Raw genomic sequence first — 23599 nt, 5'->3', positions numbered from 1 at the left:
GATATATAATTTTTTTTTTTTGCAGTGCTAGGGATTGAACCCAGGGGCATTCTACCTCCACACCATACCCCTGGCTCTACTCTATTTTTGTTCTTTACTTTGAAACAGGGTCTCACTGAATTGTGAGGGCCTCACTAAGTAGCTGAGGCTGCCTGTAAACAATTTCCCTGCCTCAGCCTCCCAAGTACTGGGATTACAAGCATGTGACACCATGGTGAGATTTATTCTTAATCATTTTATCTCAGAGACCTGAGATAAAATGATATAACTTTTCTGCTAGACTTCTGGACTACTTCAAAAATAATCTTATGCCAGGTGTGATGGTGCAGGCTTATAATTCCAGTACTTGGGAGGCTGAGATAGGAGAATCACATAGATTCGAAGTTAGCCTCAGAAGCATAGTGAGGCTCTCATCAACTTAATGAGACCCTGTTTTCAAATAAAATGTAAAATAAGTCTGGCAGTGTAGCCGGGAGGTAGGAAGCCCCTGGATCTTACCCCAATTACCACAAAAAGAGATACTCTTGTCCAATGAGAGTTGGCAAAAGTGACATTTTTGTGGAGAAATAACAATTGAGAACAACTATTCTACCATTTTGTTGACATCACTCAGGTCTCAAGTTTATTTTGACAGTATTTGTATGCTTATTATAACAAAATATTTTAAATGAGCACGAAGCATACTTTAAAAACATAATTTTAATTTAATTATATAAAATATTTTAATAGTTCTTTTTCACACACACAAATTCTGCCATGGCTCTTGTCCAAGAAGCAAATAACACTTTTATTATTTAAATCTTTCTTCATACTTTCATCAGTTTTTACTCCAGTGAATTATTTCTGTCTATAGAGTCCATTCCCATTTTTACAAGGCAAAGTTCATTATAGAATTGTGGGTTTTTCTCTAAAGGATTATTTTTCTATAATCTGCATTCTGCATTGGTGAAGAGAATATGTGTGCATACACAGGCTGATGCATTTCACTGCAGGACATTTTTTCATTGTAGAGCCCATTTAGAGTACAAGGTATACCTTGAAGCCACAGTTATTAAAAAGAGTTGCTTAACTAGTTTTTCTTTAAACTCCAAGTTAGGGAGAACCATCTGGGTACAGGTTTCTTTCATAATATTCCCTCAAAGGTGTCCTTTAGTTTGGAAATTTATAAAGACCATGAACAGGTTTCTTGGGAATGACTATAAACCAGTGATTCTCACAACTGACCCTGTTCTTGAATCAACCTGGAAAATCAAAAACCATGTGGGGCCTAGAAATCTTTTAACAAGCTCTCCAGTTAGTACAAACACTGAAGCAAGAACAAAAGTCCCACTGGGTCTAAGAACTTCTTTTTGCAAGGTTTAGGTTTGAAGTCGTTAATAATCAATCTCTTTTGAAGGGCTTGAGTCATTATCCCATAACAGAGAATAACCCAATAGAAATATAAACAGTATATGTAAATTTAATCTTTTCTACTAGCTTTCCTTACAAAAATAAAAATAAATATTAAATGAATATTAATATTAGTATAAAAATCATTTTATCATATAAACAACATAAAGTATGCAGTTATATTATTCATTATATTATTCTGTATTCATACTTAATCTAATATAGCCAACGTTTATTTTGTACTTACAGTTTACAATTAGAACTAGCTATATTTCAAATGCACAATAGGCACGTTTTCTTATAAGCTACTGTAGCAGACAGGAGAGAACTAGAAGATCTTGGTTGTGACTATATGATTTTGCGGTACTAACTCTAATCTGATTTCTTCAGTCTTCATCTGTACTTTTTAATGTACATCATTCTTTCCAGGATGTAGTAAAGTGGCATTTTAATGTTGTCTGGACCGAAAAGAGATCCCTCCTGGTTCATGAAAATAGTTATCAGATGATTTCATGTACAATGCTACAAACATTCTGTGGGACGTAGTAGCTCTTATGATTCCTGTTTAGTCATTCTTACCCAGAATTATATGAGTTATATAAACAGTACTTCACAATGTACAGTGATATTCAATATAAAACTGACTTCTAAGATTGAATTCATTTACCATGTGAGATATATGTCCATCTCCAGGCAGAATGTAATGGTCAACAGAAGAGTCATATGTGTGTAGAAGCTGCATTAGATGAGTGTAGAGAGACTTGTTAAAGAATTATGTCCCAAAGAGGTAGCAAGCTAGAGCAACAGATATCCCATATCAGATCACATGCAAGAGAAAGGAGATGAGTATAAAGCGAGAAAGATATATATATATATATATATATATATATATATGAATATAATGACATGTTTAAGATAATTGAATTAAAATAATAACTTAAGCTAGTGCTTTAAGACATTTTTATTAGATTTAGGAATAGATTTAATAGAAAATCTAGTTATTTACCTAGAAATCAAATAGAATAACAAGCAAGCAACAATATAAACCACATATTTTGGCATCTTAAAAGGCCACTTCAATACACTGTAACTTGTCTCCAGTTAAGAAACCCCCCTCAAGCAAAGGATTATTTATTTATAAGTGGATCGACAGGACAAACCGAAACTTTGTGATGGAGATGAATGTAAAGACTGTGTCATAGTAAACTGCTATTGACTGAGGGTCTTCTGACTACAAACTATCGTCCATGAATAGTGATGCCAAATTTCAAGATACAGAGACATAAAACTGTAGCAGGAAGGGCAGGAAAAAAACCAGAAAATCCTGAGATTGAGAAAGAAAGAGAATTTCATAAAAGAGACAGAAAAACATTTACAGTAAAATACCTTTTTTAAAAAATCAAGGAAAAACTATAGCTATTTCAGTTTGGATGTTTGTTTGTGTTTTTTTTGTGTGTGTGTGGCACTGGGGCTCCTGGAAGCCCTTCTACCTCTGGGCTATACTCCCAGACCTATTTTTTTTTTTTGGAAACAGGGTCTCTTAAGCCAGTGGGGCTGGCTTCGAACCAGCGCCATCCTCCTATCTCCACCTCCCAAGTGCGGGGATTACAAGCGTGCGCCACCACGCCCGGCGAGTTTGTATGCTTTTGATTGCAATTAGAAAATTCAACTTAAATTGTTTTAAGTAATGAAAGAAATGTACTAGCAAAACATATTTTGAAAAATTTAGGGGCAGGAATACAGGTTCTATAAGGCCTCTAAGTTTCTCTCTAATTCAACTTCACCCTTCTCCATGCGTTATGATCATTTTTAAACTATTTATTTTAGCAAAATGTCTATAGCAGTTTTACAATGTGCATTAACACACTACATATTCATACAAAAGTTCTGACAGTCATTTTGAAACAAACTATACCAGTCATGTAAGTTAGAGGAATAGTACATTGTTACATTACTTTAGATTACAGTTATTGACAACTCATAATTCAATATTCCAAAAGTGTATGAGGATCGATCCCATCCAAGCTGTATGGCTGCCTTACAATGAGGAAAGAATGATATGAAGAAAAAAAAAGAGACTAGTTTCAGTTAACTATGTTTTTATCTAATTAAACTATAAGCAGGGCTTTTTTTAAAATATGCCTAAGCCCTTTACAAATAAATAATCACAACTATTATGAAGACTTTGAAAAAATTTTTTACATTAAATAAATATTAATCATAAAATATAATACTTAAAATATATTAAGCAGAAAGCCATAGTATCTATAACATGATTTTAATAAGCATTTCTCTAGAAGAATATAATTTGTTTATTGAATCACACCAGTGAAAACCATCTGCTCAGTTCTATTCCTTCCAAAATAACCTTTTTTTCTATTATGTATACATATGTAATAAAGTGGAGAGTTAACAATTAGATGATGAATTTGAAATACCTAGAAAGACAGTTTGTATAGTATGAGAGTATTAACAATCTATAAAATATTTATTGTTAATGTTTTATTAAAGATAACACATAGATACTAGATTAAAATGTCAAGAGTATCATTTTGTGGGATTTTTTGTTGTTTGTGTATATATGTTCTTTGGTTTATGAAGAAAGAAGAGGGAAACTCTCTAGTGTACATGAAATATATCCATAAACATATCAAAGTCAATCAGTAAGCCAAACATGAGAAGGTGGGAGAGGGAAGGAAATGAGGTAGGAATTGAGGAAGGGCTAAATGAGTCATGTGTGCGTGTATGGCTCTACTATCTTGTACCCCATTTAGACGTATGGCTACAGTGCACCAATAAAAAATTTAAATAGATCTAATTTTACGACCTTATTCTTATTGCCCTTTTATTTGTTTAGAATTTGAGGCGAATGCCAGTGGCTGCCTTAATTCCTCTGTATTCAATATTATTTCCTTCATTTCTACAGTTTTTCTATATTATTTAATATGGATTTTTAAGCCTTTGCTTTAACTGAATATCATTTTTCATATTTATAGTACTGTATTTTGTTTAGTCCATACACATTCATTTGCCATATACTTGATAGTAAATATTTCAGAAGTTCCATGGCCCAACTATATCTATATAAACTTTATTCAGATTAACTCAAAACAGACAATTGATAATGCCATAAGAGTAGACAAAGTGACAGATATAATGTTTTATTCTTTCAATGTGAAAGCATTCCACAAAGCCTATTTATTTCAGAAAAATTAATTTAATATTAATATCAATCAGCTATTAGAACATATTTCAAAAACTATACTGACATTAAAATAAGGTTAATGAAATACAGGTCACAAGGTTGCATTTAGAATTCAACAGATGAAAAAACATAGCACATTCTTTGTTCTAATACCTTCTCCAAGTATTCCCTTTCCATCCCTCATCTAGATATCATTATCAATGAAATAAAATCAACTGCAGAGAGTATTCATTAAAAGTTTGAGCTCTGGAGTCAGACAGCCTTGGGTTCTTAGTTCTATGATTTACTAGCTATGTGACCTTGAGAAAGTTTCTTTAGTTCTCTGGTAATTAGATTCTTTGTATATGAATTAGGAATGACAATTATCATTCATCTTACTGTTTATTGGGAGTATTAAGTAAAATATTTTATGTTCATACATAACAAGAAATTAATCATTATTGATTTTATTATTACTGCTAACCACAGTACTGTGAGGTAAATTATTTCCACTAGAATGCAGCTGCATATATCTGTTATTACTAATACAACTTGAACAATAGAAAAAATTTCACTTGAGGAAGTGTCTAAACACTGTTAACAATAAAACTTACATCTTTGATCACTTTGCATTAGTACACAAGATACCTTAAAGTTATAGAGCCAAATATTAAAATCAATTATTTAAAGAAAAACAAAAAATGGATCAGTAAAAGTAGTAGAGAGTTATTCCTAAGTCATATTATTTTTGTAGTATTGAGGATTAAATCCAAGGCCATGCACATGCTAGACAAGTAATATACTTCTGTGCTATCTCTCCAGGCCTAGGAAAGTAGTCTTTAAGACAAAAAATAGAAGAATGTCTGTATAATTGATAGATAAAGCCAACAGCTATTTCTGTAAAATAAATTTATCTAAAACAGAACTAAGAAAAATAAAAATACCCACAAAGGAGGATATGCGGAAAAATTTACAGCCTGACAATAATTATGTAAAACTTTACCTGATAAAATTTGCAAATCTTGGATAAATGGAATATAGAAAAGAAATCATATCAATTTAAATAAATAGTTCAATAAAAGGTAAAAAATTAAACCTTAATATACCAAAATATAGAAAAAAATTATACCATCAAAAGGACAATAGAGATAATGATACAATCAGCTTTTATCAACTTTTAAATGAATGGAAAATTTTCATTGTAGAGGTCATTTACTTCCTTGGTTAAGTTTATTCCTAAGTATTTTAATTTTTTGTGGGATATCATGAGTGGAAGTGTTTTCTGGATTTCTTTTTCAGTGAATTTATGGTTAGTATACAGAAAAGCTTTTGATTTTTTAAGAGTAATTTTGTATCCAGACACTTTGCTGAATTTGTTGATCAGTTCTAATAAGCCTTTTGGTTGAGTTGAGTCTTCATGATAACAATAGTATCATGTTATCTGCAAACAGTGAAATTTTGAGCTCTTCTTTTCCTATTTGTACTCCTTTGATTTTCTTTTCTTGCCTTATTGCTCTGGCTAGAGTCTCTAGTAATATATTGAAAAAAATGGTGATAATGGACATCCTTGTCTTGTTCCTGTTTTTAGGGTGAATTCTCACAGTTTTTGCCCATTTAGTATGATGTTGGCCATGGGCCTATTGTAGATTGCCTTTATGATGTTGAGGTAAATTCCTTCTATTCTGATTCTCTGCAGGGCTTTTAGCGTGAATGGACGTTGGATTTTGTTAAATGCTTTTTCAGCATCTATTGAACTGATCGTGTGATTTTTGTCTTTGGTTTTATTTATGTGATGAATTACATAGATTGATTTTGTTATGTTGAAACAGCCTTGCATCCATGGGATGAACCCTACTTGGTCATGGTGCATGATTTTCTTGATGTGGTTTTGAATGAATGTTGCTAGTATTTTGTTTTAGCAGTTTTGCATCCAAGTTCATGAACTATATAGGCCTGTAGTTTTTCTTCCTTGAGCTGTTCTTATTTGGTTTTAGTACTAATGTGATGTTGGCTTCATAGGATGTATTTGGGAGAGTCCTGTGTCTTTCTGTTTCATAAAATATATTGAGGAGTATTGGGATTATCTATTCTATAAAGGTTTTATAAAATTCCCTTGGGAAACCATGTGGTCCTGGGCTTTTCTTTGATGATAAGCTATTTCTGCTTCAATATCTTTGATTTCTATTGTTTGGTTTAATTTTTCTACATCTTCTTGACTCAGTTTAGGAAGGTTTTATTTATCTAGAAAGTTGTCAATTTCTTCCAGATTTTTCATTTTGTTGAAGTATAGTTTTTTAAAGTATTTTTGATAATCCTCTGGATTTCTACACTTTCAGTGGTAATATCTCATTTTTCATCTCTTCATAATTTAGGCTGTTTTTTTCTTTTTGATTAAGTTGGCTAGCGGTTCATCTATCTTGTTTATTTTTTTTAAGAAACCAGCTTTTGGTTTTGTTGACTTTCTGTATTTTTTTAATTCTCTACTTCATTGATTTCTGCTCTCATTTTTAATAATTTCCTGTCTTCTACTGGCTTTGGGCTTAGAGTGTTCCTGTTTTTCAGGTGTGTCATTAGGTTACTTGTTTGGTGATTTTCTGTTTACCTAAGGTGCTATAAATTTTCCTCTTAATACTGCCTTCACAGTTTTCCAGAGGTTTTGATATATAGTATCTCTATTTTTGTTCATTTCTAGAAATTTTTATTTTTCCCCTTACTTTTTCTATGACACATTCTTCATTCAGCATTGGGGTGTTAAGTCTCTATATGTTTATGTTGTTTCTCTAGGTCTTCTTAGTTGATTTCTATTTTCATTCCATTATGGTATGAAAAGACATAAGGAAGTATGTCACACTTTTTTATTTGCTAGTGCTCACTTTGTGGCCCAGATATGATGTTTTGGAGAAGGTTCTGTGAGAAACTGAAAAAAAAATTAAATTAAACTCTGGTGTAGTTGTGTGGAATATTCTATATGTGTCTAATAGGTCCATTTGATTGATGGTGTTCTTTAGGTCTGAGACATTTTTATTGACCTTTGGTCTAGAAGATTGGTCTAATGGTGTTAAGGGGTAATGAAATCTTTTAGTATTATCATATTGGGACTTATGTGTGACTTAATGTCCCAAAGAGTTTATGAAAGTAGCTGCACCTATGTTTGGGGCATAAATGTTGACTATTGTTATTTCCTCTTGCTAGATTGTTCTTTTAACCAGTAAAAATTGACCTACTTTGTCTCTTATAAGCTGGGGCTTGAAGTCTAACTTGTCTGATGTCATAGTTGCTACTCCTGCTTGTCTTCCTTTTTTTTTTCTTTTTGACATTGATTGTCTTGTTCGAGCCCTTTACCTTTAGTTTGTTACACTCTTTACTTGTAAGGTGTGTTTCTTGCAGACAACAGAAAAAAATGAATGCATGGAAAATCCTTGTTACTTTAATTATTCTATAGCATTAAAAAATGTTCCTAATTCATTTTTGCAGGCTTCTAGAACTATGACACTAGATCTCTTAATACGAATAAAAACTATTTAGGAACACGCACACTAGCAAATATATATGTCAAAACTACTTTTGAATGGAGTAACTCAATACTGCAAAATTTAATTTTACCCAATTTGGTTTATAAATTTAAATGCAATGCAAATAAGATGGCAGGGTCTTTTTTCAGATTATGATAAATGACCTGTATATTATACTTGAAAGTAAAAGTGTGTGAGATTAACCAATTAAGTAAAGAAGTGATTAAAATGTATTTGGGAGTATTTCATCTCTATTTCAAGAAATAATTTGTGAAGGGTTATATTTACTTCTGTAAATGCCTTGTCAAATTCAGCTGGGAACCTGTCTGGACCTAAAGTTTTCTTTGATGAAAGGCTTTTTATTGTTCTTCCTATCACTTTGCTTGCTGTTGATTGGTTTAGATTTGCTATATCTTCTTGGATCAATTTATGTTGGTTGTATGTTTCTTGAAATTTGTCGATTTCTTCTATGTTTTTGTCTTTATTGGAGTATAAATTTTCAAAATAGTTTAGGATGATTCTCTGGACTCCCCCATGGTCTTTGACTATCTCTCCTTCTTTCTTATTATAGTAATTTGGGTTAATTCTTTCTTTGGGTTAGGTTGGATAAGAGTTTAACAATCCTGTTAATCTTTTCAAAGAACCAGCATTGTGTTTTGTTGAACTATTATATTTTTGTTGTTTTTGTTCTCTATTTCATTATTTTCTGCTATGATATTTATTTATTTATTTATTTATTTATTTATTTATTTATGGTGGTACTGGAGTTTCTGAAAGCCTTTCTACCTCCGGGCTACACTCCCAGACTTTTTTTTTTTTAATTTATTTGGAAACAGGGTCTCTTAAGCCAGCGAGGCTGACTACGAACCTGCGGGATCCTCCTGTCTCCACCTCCCAAGCGTGGGGATTACAAGTGTGCGCCACCATGCCCAGCTGCTATGATTTTAATTACATCCTTTCTTTTATCGGCTTTTCGATTAGTGTGTTCTATCTTTTGAGGGCCTTGAGTTATATCATTAGTTTGCTTATTTGGTGACTTTCTTTTCTCTTATGTGGGTACTCAGTGTTATATTTTTGTTCTCTTAAAAGCACCTTTAAAGTATCCCATAGATTTTGGTATATTGTGTTTCTTCTTGTTTAATTCTTGGATTGTTATTTTTCTCATATCTTCTTTTAGCCCTCACTCAAAAGTGTCACTCAATCTCCAGTACTTATGTAATTCCTTTGGGTCTTCTTGTTACTGATTTCTGCTTTCATTACATTATGATCAGAAAAGATGCACAAAATTATATTAAACTTTAAAAAAAATTCTGGTACTTACTTTTTGGCCAAGAATATGGGATATTTTTAAAAGCTTCTATGAACAGGTGAGAATAATGTGTATTTAGCTGTTGTTGGTAGGAATATTCTATATTTGTCTATTAGATCCAATTGGTTTAAAGCATTATTTAGGTTTGAACAGTTTTTACTAATCTTTTTCAGAAATATTGATATAGTGGTGTGAAAATGTGTTAAACTCTCCCAGTACTATTGCATTGTGGTATATCTGAGTTTTAATATTCTGAATATTTATTTTTAAAAAGTGGATGCATCCACATTTGGATCATAAATATTTACTATCATTTTTTTTCTTGCTGAGTTGTTTCTTTTATCATTAAGAGATGACCCACTTTATCTCTTCTGATAAGCTTTAGTTTAAAGTCTACCTTGTTAGATATGAGAATTGCTAATCCTACTTGTTTCAGTCTCCATTGGCATGGGATATTGTTTTCCAACCTTTTATTTTTAGCCTATGGATACTTTTGCCTATAAGATGAGTTTCTTGTCAGCATCATAGAGTTGAATTGTGGTCATTATTCTAAATGACCAGTCTATCCCTTTTAATTGGGTAATTATTTTTTTCTATGAAAGTATCACTTGAATACCAAAACAGAATAAAGATACATCAACAAAAGAAAATTACAAACCAATATACTTGAAAAACATAGATGTAAAAGTTATAAGAAAACACTAGTAATACACATTCAAAATTGTATGAAAAATTATACAATGTGACCAAGTTGGTTTCATTCTAGGGATGCAAGGCTGGTTCAATATAAACAAATCAGTACATTCCATGCACCACATAAAGAAAACTAATGAAAAAAATGACATGGTTATCTCAATAAGTGCTGAAAATTATTATATTAAAAACAGTGTAGAAAATTGGAATAGAAGAAACACACCACAATATTATAAAGACAATAAACAGTAAACCTGAAGAACGCATCATATTAAATGGGGAAAAACTTCAAGAATTCCCTTTAAAACATGAAAAAGAGAAGGACACTCACTTTTACCAGTTCTTTTCAATATCATACTGAGGAATCTAGCCAGAGCAATTAGGCAAGAGAAGAAAATCAATGGAATATAAACAAGAAAAGAGGAATTGAAATTATATCTATTTGTATATGACACGATTCTATGCTTTGATGATACAAAATAATCAACTAAGAAACTTCTAGAGCTGTTTAACAAATTCTGCAAAGGTGTGTGATAAAAATCAATCTCTCAGTGGCTATTCTTTGCCTACCATGAATCCACTAAAACAAATCCAGAAAACAATCAAATTATAGTAATCTCAAAAACAATAAAATACTGACAACTAACTTTAACCAAGAAAGTAATATATATCTACAATGAAATTTATAAAACACTAAAGAAATTGAAGATCATAGATGATGAAAAGTTCCCTCATGCTCTTGGATAGGCAGAATAAATATTATAAAAATAAAAATGACCGCTCTTCCAAAAGTATTCTACAGATTCAATTCAATCCCTATCAAAATACCAATCCAATTCTTCACAGATTTAGACAAATTAGTTCTAAATTTCATATGGAGAGACAAAATACCTAGAATAGCCAAAGCAATTCTCAACCATAAGAACCATGCAGGGTGCATCACAATTCTTGACTTCAAATTATACTGCAGAGTTTTAGTACTAAAAGCAGCATAGTACTGGCACAAAAACAGACACATACACCAATTAAACAGAAGACACAGAAACAAATCCATATGCATACAGCCAATTAGTTTTTTACTAAGATGCCAAAATCATACACTGGAGAAAAGAGCCTGTTCAACAAATGGTGTTGAGAAAGCTGATTATCCATTTCTAGAAAAACGGAATTAAATTACAGCCTCTCACCCTTCACAGGCATCAACTCAAGATGAATAAAAACCTGGACATTAGATGAGAGACTTTGATATTACTAGAGGAGAGCATACTCCAACACAAAGGCACAGGTAGATACTTCTTCAATAAGACCCTCAAGGCACAAGAAATTAAAATGAGGATTAATAAGTGAGACTGCATTAAAGAGATGTACAAAAATCCATCAAAAGCCTTAATAAAGTGCCAACAAAATGAAAAAATATCTTTGCCAGGTACTTTTCCAATAAGAAGACTAATATCTAGATTATACAGAGAACATAAGAAACTCACCACCACCACCACCAACAAAAATAACACAATCAGGAAATGGGCAATTGAATTAGACACTTCACAAAATAAGAAATATATATGGCCAATGAATATATGAAAAAATGAACATCATTAGCAATAAAGAAGATGCAAATTAGAACTTTACTGAGATTCCATATAACCCCAATTAAAATGTCAATCATCAAATCTCTAACATCAATAAATTCTGACAAGGATGTGGGGAAATAGGAACTCCTCTACATTGTCCCTCCATTCACCAATTTTACTATCTGGAACTCAGAGATTATTAATGGTTAGACTTTAAGTTCTAAGAGAAAATAATGGCTAGCAGGAATGCTATACTTAGTACATATGATGCTTATTCTTATACAGAACTTAGTGCTCCAACCATAAATAGGAACTTGCTTTGAATTAACAATTGTCCAACTTGGAATCCAGCTTGTATACATCATGGTTATTTGTATCTAGAAGGAGAAATGGCTAATCTCCAAAGAATCCTTACAGATGGAAATTCCAAGAAATTAAGACTAGAGTAATAAAATAACATAGTGGTCCCTGTAGATGCAGTATACTACTATAAATTTAGGCTAGTTCAGTGATTTTGGTATTTAAAATTAAAAAAAAAATTCTTGTTTAGCGATTCAGCCCTACCATAAACAAACACAAGAATATGCTAATATACCACCTAACCATATTATAAATCATAACTGTGGACTGAGCATTTCATTAACAGGTTGATTTGCATTCTTTCACTTACATTTTTAAACAATGATTTTAATAGGAAGTAGAACCCTGAGCTGCTTTCAAATCATAGGTGTTTTACCATTATAGATACAACATTTTTTAAACTCTGCAAGCATTCAAGAGCTTTGCTGGGCAGAGTACAAATGAACTCTGGGAGATAATTGGAAAAATGTTACAAAAACAAGTCTTTTCTGAGGCCAGGAATGGTGGCATATGCTTATAATCCCAGCATTTGGGAGGCTGAGACAGGAGGATTGTGGTTTGCAGACAACCTCAGCTACCTAGTGAGGTCCTTTGTAACTCAGTGAAACCCTGTTTTAAAGTAAAGAATAAAAAATAGGGCTGGGGATGTATCTCAAAGGTAGAATGACCCTCGTTTCCATCCACTGACTGAAACAAAAAAGAAAAAAAAAAGTCTTTTCTGGTTTTGTCTTTGTGAAACAGATGCATAAAATGTACAATTTCTGTTGAAAATAAGTGAATTATAAATGTATAGTACTATTTTTGAAGTGCCATTCTGCTTTTGATTCCATTTGGTTTTCACCTGAGGATCAATGGAATAGAGAATAAAATCACAGATTTCATGTTTCTATTTTGACCTTAAGAGGCACACATGTACGTTTACACAAGTCTTTTATCCCATTAAGATGTATGACTACAATGCACCAATAAAAAATTAAAATATAAAAATAGGGTTGGGAATGTAGCTTGGAGGGAGAAAGGTAGAATGTCCTTGGGTTTCATCCCTGGCACTGCCAAAAAAAAAAAAAAAAGAATTTTTTATAACATTTTTAAAAATAAAAAATATGCACAAGAAAACTAACTGTATACAGATACTGTGATGTGTGTTCCATATTAGTCTTTTTCCATGCATACTTATCATGCTGTATAATTAGGATTATATATAGCATCATTAAGATAATTATTTCTTTAAATTATATTTTGAGTTATATAAGATGGCCATTAGTTATTTTAAAACATTTTAAACTCATATTTTTTCTTTATGTGTAAAAGTTACACATTATTGAACACTTACACATTTCCATAAATTGCACTTAGCGCTAAACTACATAATTGTCAGGGCCCAGTACAATATATATATATATATATATATATATATATATATATATATATATATATATATATATATATATAAAATCAGTTGTTGAAAATGCAGGAGAACTGCTGTGATTTTTTTTAAAGTTCTCCCATTTGCAAACTATTTTCCACATAGACTGTGACATTGTGTATTTCTACCAGTAATGTATGTGTTCTCCAATTTCTCCACATCTTTACCAATACTTGTTGTATTTCTCTTTTATTATAGTGATTTCAGTGAGCTTGAAGAAATAGCTCATTAAGGTTGTCATTGGAATTTCCTTAAGGACTGATTTTAAGTATCATTTCATGAGACTATTGATCATTTGTTACCCTTCTTTGTATAAATCTCTCTTTAGTTACTTTGTTTTATAAATCAGATTTTGTAAATTATTAAGTTGTAAAAGTTCTTTATATATTCTGGAAACAAGTCCCTAAACAAATACATGAGAGGCAATATTTTCTTCTATGCTATTGGTTAACTTACTTTTCACTTTCTTTTTTTTTTTGATGTCTTATTTTCACTGCCTTTATAAAGGAGCAGAGATTAGAGGGAGATTAGAACCAACTACATAATTTGTGGGATCTAAAACCTGAATTTTTGTTTAAAATATACTGAGAGGGCTGGGGAAAGTTCCTGGCAAACTTAAAATTTATCTATAGAGGACAACAAGCCCTTTATCATATCACACGGTAGCTCCCTGGTTCTTGCCTAGTATGCACAAGGGCTCTAGGCTCCATCCCCAGCCACTGCTAAATAACAAACAAAACTAATTAACCAAGTAACATAAAAATTACCAAGAAATTCAAGAGAGTGAAAGCATAATATTAAACCAAGTGTGTGGCTCCTGAATGTGGTACCCTCTGTGAATGCAAAGGCCACACATCCAGGAAACTAGCCCTACTCTCAAACCAGTCTACTAGGACTTGACCCCTGGCTTTATTATTTCCTAGGTGTGTGCTTCTGGACAAGCAATCTGTAAAATGAGGTAACAGTCCCTATCTCAGTTCCTAATTTGGTCAAATAAACAAGTATCTAGATATATGGTATACAAAACATATTATATCAATGTTTAGTAGCATATACTCTACTAGGTCAACGTATTTCCATGTGCCAGAAATCACTACATCCGTCATCCATGACATTTTGAACTTATTAAAACATTTTTAATTGTTTTGAGAATTTGGATTCCTCTTAACTAAAATCATGTTTTCACATAATTTTTTAACAATTAAATAAGTGGTTTAAGAAGATATTCTGGATTGAGGTCAACTACTCATAATGCAAGGCTTAGATACTGATTTGTGCTCAGGTTCTGGAAGCCTGTGGAGTACAGATTGTCAGGAAGCCAACTTAATATAACTGCTTCCTTTATGCTGAAAGAACTCCCTGGGGACATCAGTACTTCCATACAGGAAATAAAGCCTCTTGTATCTGAACCAAAACTAAGAAATACCTTTCTTTCCTTTTTCTTTTTACAATGCACAATACTTTTTTTTAAAGCCATATAACAGGAAATGTTACTAATCATACAAACTCTATATTTAGGTTGAGAAAAAAATACTACTAAAATAGCCAAAAAAGTTGCAGGTACTGATGCTTCCTTTTACCTAGAAACAAAGTTTGGTCTTACAGAGACATAAACATTTGAGCTATTGTTTTCTTAATATTTGTCTTATAAGAGAAGCTGCAGTTTCTTTACTGAGTTCTCTGCACATTTTTTACGCCTGATCGTCCATAGTTCTCAGGACTTTCAGAAGCCTTTGCAATAAATATGTTATAGTAGCCGGGTATGGTGGCGCAAGCTTGTAATCCCCATGCTTGGGAGGCTGAGGCAGGAGGATAGCACAGATTTTGTTCAAAAGAATGAATTTTATCAGCACTCATTTTATCAGTATCAGCAGAGATATATGTCTAGTTGCATAAGCAGTGGATCCAACCAAGACACTGAGAGATGCCCAGGACTTAAAGTCCTGGGGGAAGCACCAGCCATAGTCACAGGACTAGAACGACTACCACAGGTCCTGCAGCTGCAGCTAGAATAAGGAGCCACACCACCTATTTTCACTTTCTTGACATCCTTTAAAGCACAAATGTTCCCGAATTTGATGAAATCCAATTTATCTTCTTAAATTATTTTTTGGTTGTAGCCCCCATGACTAAACATTTGTTGGAAACCAGTAACTGAAATGTGATTGTGCTTTGAGTGTTGTTTCTGATTTCTTTAATAATTTTCTTATTTATATTTCCTGAAATAATTTTCATATTTCCATGGTCACTGACATTTACATCTATGTTTTTAAAAGAATTTTATGGTTTTGCTCTTATAGAGCTCTCTCATCCATTTTAAGCCAGCTTTTATATACAGAATTAGGAAGGCATCTAACTTCATTCTTTTGTGTGTGGGTATCCAGTTGTCAATGTTCGCTCATTTTTAAACTGTCATCTTCTGTATATCACAGTGAGGAAAGCACTTGGCCACAGTGTTTTAGAACACTGTGGGAGTGCTAGCAGATGCTAAGCTGGTCTCAATCTCATTTCCTCCCTCTCCTTGTACAGTTACTGATCAATAAAAAGATTTAAAGCCATAGCAAAAACGGCTTGAATGGGAAGATAAAATCTAGTAAATATAGCTGAATACAACCCAGAAGCTCAGCATATACAATTAACATTAAATCCCAAATTCTCCAATTCAGCTTTTATTAAAATTAGAAATTGAAAACAAAGTCACAGCTATTTACTAATAGAAATCATTGCAATATGCAAAGACATTGAAAATAGAGTGAGCTGAACTAACATGAGACTAAAATATATTTGTTATTTAGATACTTTAAAAATGGAAAGAATAAAAATGTACACCAGTGTGGGAGTAAAATAAATCATCTCTTCTGTTATTTATATTTAGTCTTTTATTGACATGATTCCTTTGCATAAGACCAAATATCTAGCTATTGAATTCAATAGTTTGAATTCTTTGTATAGTTGAGTATTAGCCCCTTGTCAGATGGCTAGTTTGCAAATATTTTCTCCTGACTTACTGGTTTTATTTTTACTCTGTAAATTGTTTCTTTTGCTGTATAGAAGTATTTTTGTCTGTTTGATATACTCTCACTTGCTTAGTTTTGATTTGTTTCCTTTGCTTTTTGTATCATATTGAAAAAAAACTCTTCCCAGCCCAATACTGTTGAATATATCTCATTGTTTTTCTTCTCTTAGTTTTATGGTCTTAGATTTTATGATTCTATTTAAAGTTGATTTTTTTTATTTTTTTGTGGTACTGGGCTGGAACCCTTTTTCCATATAACAGAAAATATCTGGATAAAAGTAAGTAGTCATTTAGACATTAAAAGCATTCAGATTTTATGTAGACAATATACGTGAATGTGTATTTATATACTTTGCTTTACCTTTGACCATGTAGAAAAACACAGATAAATGTATTTTCAGAAAGATAACATCCTTGAAAATAACATGTATTTTCATTTGTTCCTTTTATTATTATATCTATTAGTTTTACAGAAACAGTATATATCATAGTGAGAATCCAATTTTAAAATGTGTAGGAAAGACCTGTTTAGTTTCAACAAGAAAATAATGCAATACAAATTATGTTTTTGCCTATAATCTATTCATCACTGATTTGTAAAATTGAATATATAATTTCCCATGGAGAAACTCTTTAGTCTTAAATTAAAATAGCTCCATGAATCAAATGAGCTTTCTGGTCACCACTTGGTTATATTGTTCTCACTCCTAAGAAAAGTATGAGCCAAATACTTTATTATTGATAAATCTATTATTTATCTATTAAAAATGTACATATTTGATTTCTTATTGATTTAATGCTTAGGAACAAAAAGAATTATGATAATGAAAAAGTCCTCAAGTCTTATCTCATGTTTAGGTACTTTAAACATGATACTTTTCGTCATGTATTTGTTTGGTAAGCAGTATGCTCAATTACATGTTTTATTTACATTAGAGATAAAAGAAAGACAAATACAAAGAAAGAAAAAATATATATCCTTTTTATTCTACCTATTGGATTTTGTGAATGTGCCAAATCTGATTCTGGTAGAAATTTTATTTAAAAAAAGACAAAATAATAGTTAAAGTTTTTTCTCACAGAAGAAAATATTTACCACCATAAAAAATTTCAAAACCTTTTACCATTGTAAAAAATACTAATAGTATTCATAAGATTGTGAGCCTTAATGAGATAATCTGTGTACATCACTTAGTACAAAACTCAGAACATAGTAAACACTCTATAAATATTAGCTATTATTAGATATCTACATGCAAATAAATTGATAATTTCTTTTTTATTTTCAATTTGTTTGCTTAGGGTTGGGTAATAATAGCAAATATTTATGGAGTACTTTTTGGCCAATTGAGTGAAGTGGTAAAGTACTCAAAATTGACAACCAAATGGCCTGTACAGTGTCTTTTTGAGTCTAACAGTTATGCCTTATCTCTTTTTGCAATCCCAATTTTAATTTCTAGGAGATTTCTTAATACCAATATCCAAACCGTGTGCAAGTTTCTACCAAGGAATTACAAGTGAAGGCCTTTATTACAGATATTTTTCTTAATCACATTCTGCCTTGTATCATTCATTTTAATTATTTTAGACCTATATTACTAATAAAATTACATATTATAAATGCAAGGACCATATCATATAGTTGCTTTATACTTTTTGCAATGTTTAGTCCCTTGTAAATCTTTAATATTTATTGATTAAACTGTGTGACCTTGGATATTATCATTCTGTAAAGGTGATTTTCTCTTTACAGTATTGCATAGCAAGCTTTTATAAGGTAGAAAAATACATATATGCCTGAAGAAAGGTAAAACTAGCATGGGATAAGCTAATTTGGAAGTAGTATATTATATAGTACCACTTTCCTTTTAAAGATTTTTTAATATTTAGTTTTGAAGGTAGCTTCCTGAGAGATTCAGTCGCCATGAATTACTCTGACCTCTGACAAAACCTGAAAATTAGACTTAACAATTTAAGTTCTCATAAATACTTCTTAAAATCCTGGTTTTATGTTTTCCTTTAATGATAGGTACTACTAAAGAAACTATGTCAGAAAATTTTAAAAAATTTTTTCCATAGCTTGGTAGTTTTGGCCTATTGATATTCTAGGATTTACACTCATGTACATCAAGAGATTGATGAAATTTGAAAGTAATTTTTTCTTTACACAATAGTTAGCAATTTAAATCTGATATATCAGACTTGTAATAAACCACAGCCATTTTAATCATTTTTCTCCATATAAGTAAACTTCTCTGAAGCATTTTTCTATTTCTGCCATCTTTGTTTCCTTTTTTATAATGTAGAGTAACATTTTTATTTAACATCTACAAGATCTGGTATCTTATAGCTTTAGATAAGATTTATACAATCTCAATTTTTCAAAAGCGCAACCAATGCAAACAACCAACAACACATAGCAGAGGCCTCAAAGGCTTCCTTGTCATCTCCAGCTAAAGTATGGTTCCCTGTTTATGAGTCACAAAGCAAATCCAGATCATAGAGTAAAAAAAGATTGCCAAATGGAAGCCAAATATACTTCTTCCTGAAACTATCTGTAAGAAAAATATAACTATGAAAATAAGGCTTACAGCCATTTTTGTAGGACACATTAGAAATACTATTAATACATTAAAATTGACTTTTTAGGGTTTTATCACAAAAAAATGCATGTGTTCATTATCTTGAGGAGGGACCTGGGGCAGCGAGAAGAAGAAAGGGGCTGGGGGTCTCAGGGATAGAAGCAGCACCCAAGTATAAAGGCTATAAAGTACACTGACAGTGATATACATCTGCAAAACGTTTCTCTCTGAGCCTTGACTTCTGTGTTAGTCTTATTATCAGAAAAAATACTACTTATTTGATCTAAAAGTTGCATATAAACCTTTACTAAAGAATACAATTTTCACAAGATAGTTACATATAATTTAAATATTTCCAGACTTTTGCCTGTCATTATTTAATATAGTATTCAAGAATCAGCACTAGAAAGGCTACTTTCTACAAACCATTAAGCTGTACATTAAATATTTATTACAGGAAAAATAAATCAGGAACTATTATCGTTTTTGAGTTAAAATTTAGCACAAAGTGAATTTAGTCCACAATTTATTAATTCTGGGAATCTACTTGTTTCACCAGAAAACATTAATCTCTCAAGATCAACTTTTAAAGAAAGGTTCATTTTCTTTCATTTAATTTAAGAACATGAAATGTTCAAGTTTGAACCTTCAAGGACTTTAAGTTAAGCACGATAAACTAATTATGAGCATTTTAAACTGAAGCTCAAAAAATAAAACAACTTATTCAAGACTACATAGCAATATCTGCAAAGTTAAAAGTAGAATTTACGTGTTTAATTTTATTTTTTAATATTCTTTCTCTTACATAATATAGGAACATTCACTTTCAGTAATTTGAAGCCCTTATTCTTATAATACTCCCCCAAGTAAAACTTTTGATTTTTGGAATAAGATAAGTGTTTTTTATCTTTTATAAGACATTGCTCATACAGCTAAATATTCTATTTTTATTTTCTCATTGTTTTCAAAATTCCTCATCTCTGGCCACTTTCTCCTAGTCTCTAATTTGTCAAAATCTCTTTCACACTAAATACATATATGCATATGTGTAGTTGGAACCAGATTCTTTTGAACTCCCACATTACTTAATTTTTCCTTTATGTTACAGGAACCTTTATAAGTAGATACTCTTATTATCATCACCATGTTATGTATGAGGAAACAGAGGTATGGTAGTTTGAAGGGATTTATTGATGATCACATTGCATTTTAGCATGTGCTATCATTACATGTGGTTCTTGCATATCTCTACATATATCTACAAATCAACGGACAGTTTATTTTCTAAATAACAAATATGTAATACCGTACTCATAAAAAACATAAGCTTTTCCTCCTGCTTGTTTTCTAGGAAATTGGAATCTATATAAGATTATATAAAACAGAAACAAAAATATGCCTTACAGTAAAACTAGAAAAGTCACAAGTTGCTGGGCGTGGTGGCGCACGCTTGTAATCCCTGCGCTTGGGAGGCGAAGACAGGAGGATCTTGCTGGTTCGGAGCCAGCCGCGCTGGCTTAAGAGACCCCGTTTCCAAATAAAAAATATAAAATAGGTCTGGGAGTGTAGCCCGGAGGTAGAAGGGCTTCCAGGAACCCCAGTACCACCAAAAAAAAAGAAAAAAAAAAAGAAAAGTCACAAGTTTATAAGGAAGAAAACAAGCAAGATAAAACCTAATATTTAAACATTTTGTCTATTTAACATATGCCAAATGTTATATTGGCTGTTTTTCCATACAAAATATTTATCTTTACAAAACCCCAGTTATGTAAGCATTATTCACCTCATTTTAAAGTAAGAAATTACTGATGCTCAGAATGAGATTAGAAGAAGAAAAACATGAAATGTACAGCATGTGTGTGTTAGGCATTCAGTTTAACAGTGTAGTTACCAGAAGTTCATATTATTGAGAATAGGGGGAGACAAACTGTAAGATATAGTAAGTAAATGAATTAAAGTTCAAAGATCCCATTCTAAAAGCATTGGAAGCAATTAGTTCAAATTGCAAATACACTAATGCTCTAATACACCTGTGTCAAATAAAGACAAAATCTTACACCCTTGCTCTTACAGGAAAAAAAAGTAGAACTGTAGGTGTGATGGTGAAAGAAATGTGGAAGGGAAGAAAACTAAGATGTCAAAAAGAAAAGAAAAACTGTTTCAAATTACCACTTTTCTTTGAAGATTATTGATATCAGCAAACTTGAGATCTCTGAGAACATATACTTTTTTTTTTAAATAGAAGAATACTGGGGAATAACAGTCCTGGTTTGTGATATAGATAGACTTATATCGACTTGGTCCTCAATATAATATAATAATGTTCAAAGGTGGGAATTTGGGGAAGTGGGTGGATTTGGAGGGCTCTATCTTCACCATTAGGCTGATATTTGAAAACATTGGGAATTGTAGGAGATGGAATCCAGTTGAAGGAAATAGGATGTGCTTTTAAAGGGCTACATGTTGTTACTAGCCTCTTTCTCTTTCTCTCCTTCCTAGCTGCCATTACGCAAGGAATTATTCTCCACTACACCCTTCTGCCATGGTGTTCTGCTTCACCTCCGTCACATCAAAAGCAATGCTATAGCTAGCCATGAACAAACCTCTGAAACTGTGATCCAAAATAAATTTTTATTTCTATAAATTGTTCATAACAGGTGTGTTGGTTACAGAGAAGAAAAATTGCGTAGCGCAATAGCTACTATTCAGTTCAACTCACTATGTGATGGGAGCTTTGCTGAATAATTCACATAAAATCCTTATCAGAAACAAAATTTTATAATTTCAAAGATAAAATCTAAGGTAGATATGGTATAAATGATATATCTACTCATGCATCTAAGTCAAGAATAAATTGCACAGAATTTCTACAGGATTATACTTTTGTGCATATATTACTACATTATAGTCTCACATCATGATGCAAATCATGTTGACAATAATATAAATGCACGCAGTAATTGGTGGCCCCTGCCTTATCATTAATCTTCCTTCTAATACAGGGCACCCAGATTGACAATGGAATATTCACAGGTATATTCATAGTCAATGGTAGTATTTCCATTAATGAGCCTCAGTCTTCTTTCTCCCCTATCCTTAGATCTCCTCCCTGGCTCCACTGAGATTTCTCCTCCATTATCTAGAGTCCCTCTTGTATCCCAATTACTCTTTATCCTGCACATATTAGAGAAAACATATAACTCTTGATGTTCTGTGGTTGGCCCTTCCATTTTCTTGCAAATGATGTAATTTTGTTCTTGTTTATTGTTGAGTGGAATTCCATTTTGTGTATTTTCCATAATTTTGTAATCCATTCATCTGATAATAGACACTTAGGTTCATTTCATAATTTGGCTATTGGCCCTCTCCTCAGGGGGCAGCGGGGCTGCTCCCTCCGTCCTTCCCTCCCTTACCCACCCTCACCGTCCCTTGTTTCTCCTTCCCCTGCCCGGGGCAGCCGCCGCCTTGATCCTGCTGGAGGTGAACAACTGCATCATCGAAGAGACGCTGGCGCTCAAGTTTGAGAACGTGGCCGCCGGAAACAAACCAGAAGCAGTAGAAGTAACATTTTCGGATTTTGATGGTGTCCTCTATCATATTTCAAATCCTAATGGAGACAAAACAAAAGTAATGGTCAGCATTTCTTTGAAATTCTACAAGGAACTTCAGGCGCATGGTGCTGATGAGTTGTTAGTGTTTACGGGAGTTTCTTGGTAAATCCAGAATCAGGATACAATGTGTCTTTGCTATATGACCTTGAAAATCTGCCTGCATCCAAGGACTCTATTGTGCATCAGGCTGGCATGTTGAAGCAAAACTGTTTTGCCTCTGTCTTTGAGAAATACTTTCAATTCCAAGAAGAGGGCAAGGAAGGAGAGAACAGGGCAGTCATCCATTATAGGGATGATGAGACCATGTATGTTGAATCTAAGAAGGACAGAGTCACAGTAGTCTTCAGAACAGTGTTTAAGGATGATGATGACGTGGTCATTGGAAAGGTGTTCATGCAGGAGTTCAAAGAAGGATGCAGAGCCAGCCACACAGGTCCTCTTCAGCCACAGGGAACCACCTCTAGAGCTCAAAGACACGGATGCCACTGTTGGTGACAACATTGGCTACATCACCTTTGTGCTGTTCCCTCACCACACCAGTGGTGATGCTCGAGACAACACCATCAACCTGATCCACACGTTCCAGGACTACCTGCACTACCACATCAAGTGTTCTAAGGCCTATATTCACACGTGTATGCGGACAAAAACATCAGACTTCCTCAAGGTGCTGAACCGTGCACGCCCAGAAGCCGAGAAGAAAGAAATGAAAACAATCACGGGGAAGACGTTTTCATCCCGCTAACTCTCAGGAACGGAGGATGCGCTGGTGGCCGAAGGCTGGAACTTGATCCTGGATAACTGTAGCCCTTCACGTTGCACCTCTCCAGGTTCTTAAGGGATTCTCCATTTGGGTTCCATTTTGTACACGTTTGGAAAATAATCTGCAGAAAGGAGCTGTGCTTGCAAGGACTTTATAGTTCCCAAGAATTAAAAAAAAAAAAAG

General features: G+C 32.6%; 1 pseudogene across 1 annotated transcript in view; it reads left to right on the top strand.

Moving 5' to 3' along the window:
- LOC308279065 (actin-related protein 2/3 complex subunit 2-like) overlaps positions 1-23398 on the top strand; it is an 82618-nt pseudogene extending 59220 nt beyond the window's left edge. The window contains exon 2 of the transcript in view: positions 22416-23398. The product of the transcript in view is annotated as an actin-related protein 2/3 complex subunit 2-like (transcript). The remainder of the gene's footprint in view (positions 1-22415) is intronic.
- The last annotated feature ends 201 nt before the right edge of the window (positions 23399-23599 follow it).

This window comes from Muscardinus avellanarius (genome assembly GCF_963383645.1).
Source record: "Muscardinus avellanarius genome assembly, chromosome: X".
Taxonomy (NCBI): domain Eukaryota; kingdom Metazoa; phylum Chordata; class Mammalia; order Rodentia; family Gliridae; genus Muscardinus; species Muscardinus avellanarius.
The sequence above is the reverse complement of the archived record's forward strand: the minus strand, read 5'-3'. Positions and strand labels throughout refer to the sequence as shown.